Source organism: Mobula birostris, chromosome 24, assembly GCF_030028105.1.
Source record: "Mobula birostris isolate sMobBir1 chromosome 24, sMobBir1.hap1, whole genome shotgun sequence".
In the NCBI taxonomy this organism is placed as follows: Eukaryota; Metazoa; Chordata; class Chondrichthyes; order Myliobatiformes; family Myliobatidae; genus Mobula; species Mobula birostris.
The window spans coordinates 61962659-61975106 of NC_092393.1; the positions used below are offsets into that span (position 1 = coordinate 61962659).

At 43.6% G+C, this 12448-nt stretch overlaps 1 protein-coding gene across 3 annotated transcripts in view; it reads left to right on the forward strand.

Moving 5' to 3' along the window:
* Window positions 1-12448, forward strand: part of LOC140187338 (C-Jun-amino-terminal kinase-interacting protein 4-like) — a 295764-nt gene that overhangs the window by 269921 nt on the left and 13395 nt on the right. The gene's annotated exons all lie outside the window — the stretch shown is intronic.

Genomic DNA, 12448 nt, shown 5'->3' on the forward strand with positions numbered 1-12448 from the left:
ATGGGAATCGGGAAGGCAGCTTGCCGAGCACACTGATGATGGTCTGTTAGGCTGAGTCGTCAGACTTTGGGTGGTGCAGTGGCCCCCACCCTCTGGGCCACCAACCAATACCAATCCGCGAAGCATGCAAGGGTGCAGCGGTAGCCGGGAGGCACACAGCACATCTTTAAGAAAAAAAGCCGGAACAAACATGCTAATTAATTAGGTGCCGCCCGGCACGTAATTGTTGGCCCAGATCAGTGCCAATTTCCGATTGCGTTGTCTCTGATCTGGGCCGACAATTACGTGTCGGGCGGCACCTAATTAGCACATTTATTTTTTCTTAAAGATGTGCTGTGTGTATCCTGGCTACTGCTGCATTCTCCGCGAATCGGTATCTGTCCGTGGCCCGGGGGTTGGTGTGGTGGGACACTGGGGTGTCATCTCGTCATCTGTTTCCATCAGAGCAGGCAGGTCATCTTCTATCTCTGCCCGCCTCGATTTCGAAGGTTGAGGTTCATTGGCTGATGTGGAAGGCTTGCTTGACTGCTGAGCCTCGCTCATTTTTCTATCACACAGTTCTTTGTAAGGACTCAAACCATCTTGCAAATATCCCCTAAACCTACATACCCTTTCAAAATTAAAGTTGTACTTTATCATTGCAGCGAAAATCTCACAGAGTTGCTTCACGTTCTGTTCCTGGACGACTTCACTTTCGGTCAGTTCACTACTGCATTCGGTTTCGATTGTTATCCTTTTTTCTTCCAATTGCATCAGCTCTTCATCTATCAGATCTGGGTCATGGGATGCCAAAACCTCTTCAACATCATGTTCGTCAGCTTCCACAAGCCAAACTCACTTTGTCCTTACTTCATTCACCACGATCGAAACGCTTAATTATGTCTAGTTTTACGCTCAGTGTTAACACCCTTACGAGCTCTTTCAGGCTCTTCCGATACCATAGAACTCATCTTGCAAACGGCTGCTCACAGGCACGTGTTTAGGCAATGCCGGTGAGAATGCCATTCCGAATCCGGGGAGAGCGGCTGCTCGGGGCTTTTTATTGTGCGCTGCTTTTTTTTCGTAACAGTGAAAACACCTTCTGAAAGTGAAAACAGGGTACTAATGTAGGTCTTTCGTAACAGTGAGGTTTCATAAAGCGAACGTTCAAAAAGCGGGGACACCTGTAAAATATTATATCAATAATGTAAAATCCTCATTAGAATGAGGAATTGATTTCTTCTCAGAAGGCTGTGAGCAGGAAATGCATTTCCTTTCTGGGAAATGAGGCATTGTTGAGGAAAAGTGTGGATAGAACAGGGCAGCACAATAACTTAGTTAGTACAACACGTTACAGTGTCAGCATAAAATCAGGATTCCATTCCCTCTGCTCTCTGTAAGGCTGAAAGGAGTTTGTATGTTTTCTCCATGACTGCATAGATTTCATCCAGGTTCTTCAAATTCTTCCCACATTCCAAAGACATACGGGTTAGGTGAGTAAATTGTGGGCATGTTATGTTGGCGCTGCCCAAAGCAATCCTCACTGATTTGATTTAACACAAACGGTACATTTCACTGTATGTTTTGATGTACGTGTGACAAATATCATCCAGGTTTTATATTCTGATCCAAATAATCACTAGGCATGGAAATACGTTGTCTGACTGCAGGGGAATATCAGGAGAGCCATGATAATATTACATGGAAAGCTTCTTGACTGTGTCGGGAGCCATCAATCCCAGGGGATCATGGCTTTGGGCCTCTGGTGAACTGTGTCCTCTCCAGTGCACAAGCCTGGGCAGGAAGATTTGAAGAACCGGCTGTTGCCTCTGCACCAGGATCCTCCTCTCCATGTCACTGATGTAGTCTGAGGGAAGGGCAAGCGCCAATACAGCTTGGCACCAGTGTTGTCACAGAGGGTGCCAGAGTGAATTTGTAAACAACATCAAACTGCCTTAGGGACCCCAACTCCGGGTTTCTTCCTCGGGATTTACTCCCGAAGCCTTTCCCATGGGTGGGTATGGCTGCAAGGCAGCAGAGTTTAAAATCAGAGTTTTCTTTCTCCTAGGTGGGCTGCCGTCCAAAGCTGACGAGCCCCACCTGCCCGAAGCAACTGGTTTTGAAGTGCCAGTGGTCAGTCTTTGCCCCTTCTCTTGTCAGTAGAAACAGTTCCGCCGGGCCTAGTAGCTAAGCCGCACGTGAGGGCCATGAGTTGGACTTGGTTGTCAGAGGCTGTTAGAGGTGTACGCCATTTGGAGCACTTTATAAGTAGTGTGAGCTTATCCCCACTACTGCCCCGGCTATGACAACTTTAGGAACCTATAATAGCCTTAGGCCTATTTTGTCCATGTGAATTGCCAGTGATGATCCCACTGGTGATAGCACAGGACAGTTAACATCTTAATCCATGTGTATTTTGTAACTCTGTGTGATTTGCCCACATACTCTAATCCCATAGCCATTACAAAGCAAGAGATATTGGCAGTCTTGAAGTGCAAAAAAGTAGATAAATCTCCCAACACAATATAAACATGAGATTCTACAGATGCTTGAAGTCTTGAGCAACATACACAAAAATGCTGGAGGAACTCAGCAAGTCAGTCAACATCTGTGGAGCGGAATGAACAGTCAACATTTCGGGCTGAGACCCTTCATCAGAAGTTATGAAGGGTTTTGGCCCAAAGCATCAACAGTTTATTCCCATCCATAGATCCTGCCTGACCTGTTGAGTTCCTCCAGCATCTTGTATGTGTCGTCAATATCCAGTGCCTCAGCAGGCATATCCTCAGACTTTATAGGAAGAAAAGGAGGAGTTTACTGTGGTCCTGGCAGAGATTTTTGTAACTATTGAGCATGGGTGAGGACTAGATGACCATAAGACATTAGTCTTAGGAGCAGCATTAGGCCATTCAGCCCATTGAGTCTGCTCCACCGTTCCATGATGGCTGATATATCATCCCTTTCAACCTCATTCTCCTGCCTTCTCCCTGTAACTGTTGACACTCTTACTAATCAAGCACTGATGAACCTTCAACAGAAAGAGAAAGTAAGTGAGTTAAGTAAACCCAGTGAATTTAATATAGAGTTCAATACAGATAAGAGCAGGGCAATGGATATTGCATAACTGGACTTCAGTAAGGCCTTTGACAAGGTCCCACATGATAAGCTGGCCCAGAAGGTTAATTTATTTATATAGTTTTCTTTAGCGATGCAGTACGGAGTTAACCATTCTGGCCCTTCGAGCCACACTCCTGACAAAATCTCCTGACAAACCCAATGAATCCTAACCTATTCACGGGACAAATTACAATGACCAATTAGCCTACCCAGTACTTCTTTGGATGTACCAGAGCACGTAGGGAAGACCCACACATTCCACGGGGAAGGTGTATAGACTCTTTACAGATGAAGATGGGATTGAACTCCAAACTCTGGAAATGAAATAGTATCATGCTTACCGCTACGCTATTGTGATGCCCAATTACAAACCCCATTTCCAGAAAAGTTGGGATATTTTCCAAAATGCAATAAAAACAAAAATCTGTGATATGGTAATTTACGTGAACCTTTCTTTAACTGACAAAAGTACAAAGAAAAATTTTTTATCGTTCTACTGACCAACATAATTGTATTTTGTAAACATACACAAATTTAGAATTTGATGGCTGCAACACACTCAACAAAAGTTGGGACAGAGGCATGTTTACCATTGTGTTACATCACCTGTCCTTTTAATAACACTTTTTAATTGTTTTGGAACTGAGGATACTAACTGTAGTAGATTTGCAATTGGAAATTTTGTCCATTCTCGCTTGATATAAGACTTCAGCTGCTCAACAGTCCGTGGTCTCCGTTGTCTGATTCTCCTCTTCATGATACGCCATACATTTTTAATAGGAGATAGATCTGGACTGGCAGCAGTCCAGTCATGCACACGCACTCTGTGTCTACAAAGCCACGCTGTTGTAGCCCATTCAGAATGTGGTCTGGCATTGTCCTGCTGAAATAAGCATGGACGTCCCGGGAAGAGACGTCGCCTTGATGGCAACATATGTCTCTCTAAAATCCTAATATACGCCTCAGAGTCAATGGTACCTTCACATACATGCAACTCACTCATGCCGTGGGCACTGATGCACCCCCATACCATCACAGATGCTGGCTATTGCACCTTTCGCTGATGGCAATCTGGATGGTCGTTTTCATCTTTGGCACAGAGAACTCGACGCCCGTTTTTTCCGAAAACTAGCTGAAATGTGGACTCATCTGACCACAGCACACGGTTCCACAGTCTTTCGGTCCATCTGAGATGAGCTCAGGCCCAGAGAACTCGCTGGCGTTTCTGCATAGAGTTGATGTATGGCTTCCTCCTTGCGTAATACAGTTTCAAATTGCATTTCTGGATACAGCGATGGACTGTGTTGAGTGACAATGGTTTTCTGAAGTACTCCTGAGCCCAGGTGGCTTTAATTGTCACAGTAGCATGACTTTTCTGTTCACTTCTCAATCTTCCCAGTCTGTCCCAACTTTTGTTGAGTGTGTTACAGCCATCAAATTCTAAATTTGTGTACATTTACAAAATGCAATTAAGTTGGTCAGTAAAACTATTGAAAATCTTTTCTTTTTACTTTTGTCAGTTAAATAAAGGTTCAGGTGAATTAGCATATCACAGATTTTTGTTTTTATTGCATTTTGGAAAATATCCCAACTTTTCTGGAAATGGGGTTTGTCCATGGGATCCATGGTGAGATGGCAAATTGGATACATAAGTAGCTCAATGGTGGGAGTCAAAGAGTGTAACAAATTGAAAGCCTGTAACAAATGGTGTCCAAAAGGATCAGTACTGGGTCCTTTATTGTTCATCAGGTACATGAATGCATTAGAAATGAACGTTGATGGCTGATTAGTCATTTTGAAGATGCCACCCAAGTTGGTGATAGTGGATAGCAAAGATCAACCGGGGAAGTGGGCATTGGAGAGGGTCCAGAAGAGGTTCAAGAGAATATCTCTGGGTATGAAAGGATTAACATGTGAGGAGCTTTTGATGGCTCCTTACCTGTACTTGCTGGAGTTTAGAAGAATGAAGGAGGATCTCATTCAAACCTATTGAATATTGAAAGGTCTGAATAGGGAGGATGTTTCCTATAGTGGGTGAATCAGGGAGCAGAGGTCCAGAGCCCCAGACCTGAGGGATATCCATTTAGAACAGAGATGGGGAGGAATTTCTTTAGCCAAAGGGTAGTGAATCTGGGGAATTCATTGACACAGGCGGCTGCAGAGGCCAAGACATTGGGTGTATTTAAAGTGCAGATTGATAGGTTCTTGATTAGTCAGCGCCTCAGAGGTCATGGGATGAAAGCAGACATTTGGGGTTGAGAGGGATAATAAATCAGCCATGGTGGGTGGCATAGTGGAGCAGACCCGATGGGCCAAATGGCCTAATTCTGTTCCTGTGTCTTATGATCTTATGGATTGGCTGATTGAATTCAAAAAAAGTACAAAATGTTTGTATTTGGGAAGGTAGCCCAGGGCGGAATTTGTACAGTGGCACGAGGGAGATTCAACAGACCATATGGTACAAGTACAGAGTTCCCTGAAAATGTTGAAGAAGTTAGAATGAGTGATTAAAAAGGGAGACTTAATCAGCCGAAACATTATGTATAGGAGTTGGGATGTCAGTTCTACAAATTGTTATAAACATAAGACACAGGAGCTGAATTAGGCCATTCAGCCCGTCAAGTCTGCTCTGCCATTCCATCATGGCTGATCCTGGATCCCACTCAACCCCATGCTCTTGCCTTCTTGCCATATCCTTTGATGCCCTGACCAATCAGGAAACTATTAACTTCAGCTTTAAATACACCCACAGACTTGGTGTCCACCACAGTCTGTGGCAGAGCATTCCACAGATTCACTACTCTCTGGCTAAAAAAATTCCTCCTTATCTCTGTTCTAAAATGTCACCCCAATTTTGAGGCTGTGCCCTCAAGTCCTGAATACCTCACCATAGGAAACATCCTCTCCACATCCACCCTCTCTAGTCCTTTCAACATTCAATAGGTTTCGATGAGATCCGCCTCCCCCCCGCCCACATTCTTCTAAGTGCCAGTGAGTACAGGCACAAAGCTGCCAAATGCTCCCCATATGTTAACCCCTTCATTCCCAGAATCATCCTCGTGAACCTCCACTGGGCTCCAATGACAATACATCCTCTCTGAGATATGGGGCCCAAAACTGTCGACAATACTCCAAGTGCATGACCAGTGTCTTATAAAAGCTCAGTATTATCTCCTTGCTTTTACATTCTATTCCCCTTGAAATAAATGCCAACATTGCATTTGCTGCCTTTACTGCAGACTCAACCTGTAAAATAACCTTCTGGGGGTCTTGCACGAGGACTCCTGAGTACCTCTGCTCCTGTGATGGTTGACCCTTCCCCCCCATTTAGATAATAGTCAGCACTATTATTATTTTTACCAAAATGCATTATTATACATTTTTCATTGCTGTTTGCCATCTGTCACATTTTTGCCCATTCTTCCAATTTGTCTAAGTCCTTCTGCAATCACATAGCTTCCTCAGCATGACCTACCATTCCACCTATCCTTGTGTCATCCGCAAACATTGCCACAAAGCCATTATCCAAATCACTGACAAACAATGTGAAAAGTAGTGGTCCCAATACTGACCCCTGAGGAACACCATTAGTCACCAGCAGCTACTGCCAGTCCTTTGTTCTCCCTGCTTGTAACTTCCTCAAAGAACTCTTAACAGATTTGTCAGGCAAGATATCACTTTACAGAAATCATGCTGACTTTGACTTATTTTATCATTGGTCTCCAAGTACCCCGAAACCTCATCCTTAGTAATAGTCTCCCAACATTTTCCCAACCACTGAGGTTAGGCTTACTGGCCTATAATTTCCTTTCTTTTGCCTTCCTCCCTTCTTAAAGAGTGGAGTGACATTTGCAATCTTACAGTCCTCCAGGACCATGCCAGAATCAAGTGATTCTTGAAAGATCATGACCAACGCATCCATTATCTCTTCAGCAACCTCTCTTGGGACTCTGGGATGTAGTCCATCAGGTCCAGGTGACTTACCCACTTTAAGACCTATGAGTTTGCCTAGCACTTTTTCCTTTGTAATAGCAATGGTACTCACTCCTGCTCTCTGATACTGATGCACCTCTAGCACACTGCTAGTGTCTTCCACAGTGAAGACTAATGCAAAGTATGTATTAAGTTCATCTGCCATTTCTTTGTCCCCTATTACTACCTCACCAGCATCATTTTCAAGTGGTCCAATATCAACTCTCACCTCCCTTTTGCTCTTATATAACTGAAAAAAACTTTTGATAAGCTACTTTATATTATTGGCTAGTTTGCTCTCATATTTCATCTTTTCCCTTCTTATGGCTTTATTGGCTGCCTTTTCTTGGATTTTAAAAGCTTTCCAGTTATCCAACTTCCCACTCAGTTTTTCCTACCATATATGCCCTTTCCTTGGCTTTTGTGCAGTCCTTAATATAACTGTCAGCCATGGTTGCCTAGCCATGCCATTTGAGAACAACTTCTTATGTGGGACATATCTATCCTGAGCCTGGTGATCTATTCCCGGAAACTTCAGCCAGCCATCTCTGCTCTGCCGTTATCCCCACCAGTATCCTCCTCCAATCCACCTGGGTAAGCTCTTCTCTCATGCTGCTGTAATTCCCTTTACTCCATTGCAATACTGATACACGTGACTTATGCTTCTTCCTCTCAAATTGCAGTATGAATTTGATCATATTATGATCACTGTCTCCTAAGGTTTCCTTTATATTAAGCTCACTAACAAAATCTGGGTTATTACACAACACCCAATCTAAGATAGCCTTTACCTAAATAGGCTGAAACACAAGCTGCTCTAAAATGCCATCTCATAGGCATTCAACAAACTCCCTCTTTTGCGATCCAGCACAGGCCCGATTTGCTGGATTTTCCCAATTCCCCTGCATATTGAAGTCCCCCATTACAATTGTGTCATTACCCTTATTACATGCCTTTTCCAGCTCCCTTTGCAATCTCAACCCCCACATCTTGGCTACGATTTGGAGGTCTGTATATATGATTACCATAATGGATTTTTACCCTTGCAGTTTCTTAACTTCACTCACAAAGATTCAATATTCTCTTGACCCTATGCAACCTCTTTCTAAAGATGTAATTCCGTCTCTTACCAACAGAGCCACACCACTTCCTATGCCTTCCTGCCTGTCCTTTTGATACAAAGTATATCCTTTGATATTAAACTCCTAACTATGGCCTTCTTTCAGCCACAACTTAGTAATGCCCGCAACGTCATAAGAACCAATCTCTAATTGCGCCACAAGTTCATCCACATTATTCCGAATGCTATGTGCATTTAAATACAGCACCTTCAGTCCTGCATTCTTCACTCTTTTGAATTTTGCCTCTACGGTACAATTAAACTTTGCTCTGTCTGCATTTGTACCCAGTCATTGGCTTGTCCTTCCTTACATTCATGTTACACCCATCATCTACTTGTAAGCCTGCTGGCACGTCCCCAGCTCTATCATACTGGTTCCCATCCCTCTGCCATGTGGAGACCATATCTGGAACATTGTGTACAGTTCTGGTATGTGATAGAAACGGTGCCAAAAAGATTGACTAGGATGTTGCCAAGATTGCAGGATGTGAGTTGTAAAGAGTGACTTGATAGGCTGGGACTGTTGTCATTTGAGCAAAGAAGGGATGTTAAATTATGAAGATTGTAGATACAGTAGATGGGTAGTCTTTTTTTCCAGGTTTGGAGAGTCTTAAGGTGAGAGGGCAATGTTTTAAGGTGAAAGGGGAAAGATTTAAAAGGCATATTGTATTCTCTCTTCACTACTCATCAACCAGTGCTTCTAATTTCAGGGAACTGCAGACTTCAATCCCACACCCCTACCATTTACTATACATTTCTGACCCCGTCTGACTGACTTCCGTTCCACACCCCTACCATTTAAGAAAGTAAAATCTGACGTAGCAGTATTTCAGTGGAGTAGGGGAAACTACAGTGGTATGAGAGAGGTGTTAGCCAAAGTAAACTGGAAGGAGCTGCTGGCAGAGATGTCAGCAGAGCAGCAATGGTGTGTGTTTTTGGGAAAAAATGAGAAAGATGCAGGACATGAGTATTCCGAAAGTAAAGAAATACTCAGATGGCAAAATAGTACGACTGTGGCTGACAAGGGAAGTCAAAACGAATGTAAAAACCTAGGAGAGAGCACACAACAAAACAAAAATTAGTGGGAAGATAGAGGATTGGGAAGTTTTCAAAAACCTACAGAGAGCAAGTAAAAGGAGGAATGGAGACGGGCTAACCCCTATTGACATCAATGGTTCTGGGGTTGAGAGGGTAAAAGCTTTAAGTTCCTCGGCATCCACGTCACCGAGGACCTCACGTGGTCTGTACACACCAGCTGTGTGGTGAAAAAGGCACAACAGCGTTTCTTTCACTTCAGACGGTTGAGAAAGCTTGGTATGGGTCCCCAAGTCCTAAGAACTTTCTACAGGGGCACAATTGAGAGCATCCTGACTGGCTGCATCACTGTCTGGTGTGGGAACTGTACCTCCCTTAATCACAGGATTCTGCAGAGAGTGGTGCGGACAGCCCAGCACATCCGTAGTTGTGACCTTCCCATGATTCAGGACATTTACAAAGACAGGTGTGAAAAAAGAGCCCGAAGGATCATTAGAGACCTAGGTCACCCCAACCATAATATATTCCAGCTGCTACCATCCGGGAAACGGTACTGCAGCATAAATGCCAGGACCAACAGGCTCTGGGACAGCTTCTTCCACCAGGCCATCAGACTGATTAACACGCTGATTTGAGTTTATTTCTGTGTTACATCTCTGTTTATTAAAGCTTATTATAAATTACTATGATTGCACATTGCACATTTAGATGGATATGTAAAAAAGATTTTTACCACCCATGTATGTAAAGGATGTAAGAAATAGTCAATACATTTCAAAAATAAAAAAGAGATGAGAGTGGATATACGATCACTAGAAAATGAGGCAGGAGAAATACTAATGGGGGACAAGGAGATGGCAGGTGAACTTCACTGTGGGAGACACTAGCAGACGTTGTAGTGTGTGAAGGAAGAGAAGTGGGTGCATTTACTATTACAAGGGAGAAGGTGTTCAACAGGCTGACAGACCTAAAGTTACAGAAGTCACCCAGCCCAGATGAACTTCACTCTAGGGTTCTGAAAGAGGTAGCATTAGAAACAATCTTTCAAAAATCATTGGACTCTGGCATGGTGCCAGAGGACTGGAAAATTGCAAATGTCACTCCACTCTTTAAGAAAGGAGGAAGGCAGCAGAAAGGAAATTATAGACCAGTTAGCCTGACCTCAGTGGTTGGGAAGATGTTAGAGTCAATTGTTACGAACAAGGTGATGGAGTACTTGGTGACACAGGACAAGGTAGTACAACGTTAGCATGGTTTCCTTCAGGGAAAATTCTGCCTGACAAACCTGTTGGAATTCTTTGAGGAGATTACGTGGGATAGGTAAAGGGGATGCAGTGGATGTTGTATATTTGGACTTTCAGGAGGCCTTTGACAAGGTGTCACACGTGAGGCTGTTTACCGAGTTAAGAATCCATTGTATTACAGGAGAGTTACTCAGATGGTTAGAGCATTGGCTGATCGGTAGGAGGCAGTGAGTGGGAATAAAAGAATCCTTTTCTGGTTGGCTGTCAGTGACTAGTGGTGTTCTGCAGGGATAGGTTTTGGGACTGCTTCTTTTTATGCTTCATGTAAATGATTTAGATGATGGAATAGATGGCTTTGTTGCCATATTTATAGATGATATGAAGATTGGAGGGGCAGGTAGTGTTGAGGAAACAGTTAGGATGCAGAAGGACTTAGACAGATTAGGAGAATGGTCAAGAAAGTGGCAAAAGAAATATAATGTTGGAAAAAGCGGGGAGAAAATCCAAAAATCTGAGATGCAAAGGGACTTGGGAGTCCTTGAGCGGAACACCCTAAAAGTTAACTTGTAGGTTGAATTGGTGGTGAGGAAGGCAAATGCAATGTTAGCATTCATTTCAAGAGGTCTGGAATACAAGAGCAGGGATGTGATGCTGAGGCTTTATAAGCCACTGGTGAGGCCTCACCTTGAGTATTGTGAACAGTTTTGGGCTTCTCATCTTAGAAGAGATGTACTGGCATTGGAGAGGGTCCAGAGGAGGTTCACAAGGATGATTCCAGGAATGAAAGGGTTATCATACGAGGAACATTTGATGGCTCTGGGTCTGCACACGCTGGAATTCATAAGGATGAGGGGGGATCTCATTGAAACCTTTCGAATGTCGAAAGGCCTAGACAGAGTAGATGTGGAAAGGATGTTTCCTATGGTGGGAGAGTCTAGGACAAGAGGGCACAGCCTCAGGATAGAGGGGCGCCCTTTCAAAACAGAGATGGAGAGAAATTTCTTTAGCCATAGGGTGGTAAGCTTGTGGAATTTGTTGCCATGTGCAGCTGTGGAGGCCAAGTCATTGGGTGTATTTAAGGCAGAGATTGATAGGTTTTTGATTGGACAAGGCATCAAGGATTACAGGGAGAAGGACGAGAAATGGGGTTGAGGAGGAGAGGAAAAAGGATCAGCCACGGTTGAATGGCGGAGCAGACTCAATGGGCCAAATGGCCTAATTCTGCTCCTGTGTCTTATGGTCTTAGTTACTGTACATGTCCGACCCCTGTCTGACTTCAATCCCACACCCCTACCATTTACTGTACATTTCCGACCCCTGTCTGACTAAACTGTAATGTGTAACTTTGCTCTTGTCATTATGGATCTCCGCAGTGTAGTAAGCTGGGAATTGGTATTATTCCAATACTGCATGTCTTCTGGGTGATAGGAAAGGGAATGTTGTACCTTTGAATAAGAAACATCAATAAACATAGAATATAGCACAGTACAGGCTTTTTGGCACAGATGTTGTGCTAACCTTTTCACCTACTCCAAGGTCATTTAACCTTTCCTTCCTACATAGCCTTCAATTTGACATATTCACTTCTACCACAAGAAAGCAGCTTCCATCATCAAGGAGCCCCGCCACTCAGGCCATGCTGTCTTCTCGCTACTACAATCGGACAGGAGGCACGGAAGCCTTGGGTCCCACACCACCGGATTCAGGGACAGATATTACACTCAACCATCAGACTTTTAAACTGGTGTGGATGTCTTCACTCAGCAACTCAGAACTGATCCACGACCCACAACTCACTTACAAGGAATCTACAACTCCAGCTCTCTACTTACAGTTTACAGTTTCTTTTTGTACATTGCTTATTAGTCTTTGTGTGTGGTTTTTCATGGATTCTGTTGTAGTTCTTTTTTCATGTAAATGTCTGCAAAAAAATCCATCTCCAGATGGTGTGGGTGGGTGTGTGTGTGTGTATAATATATAA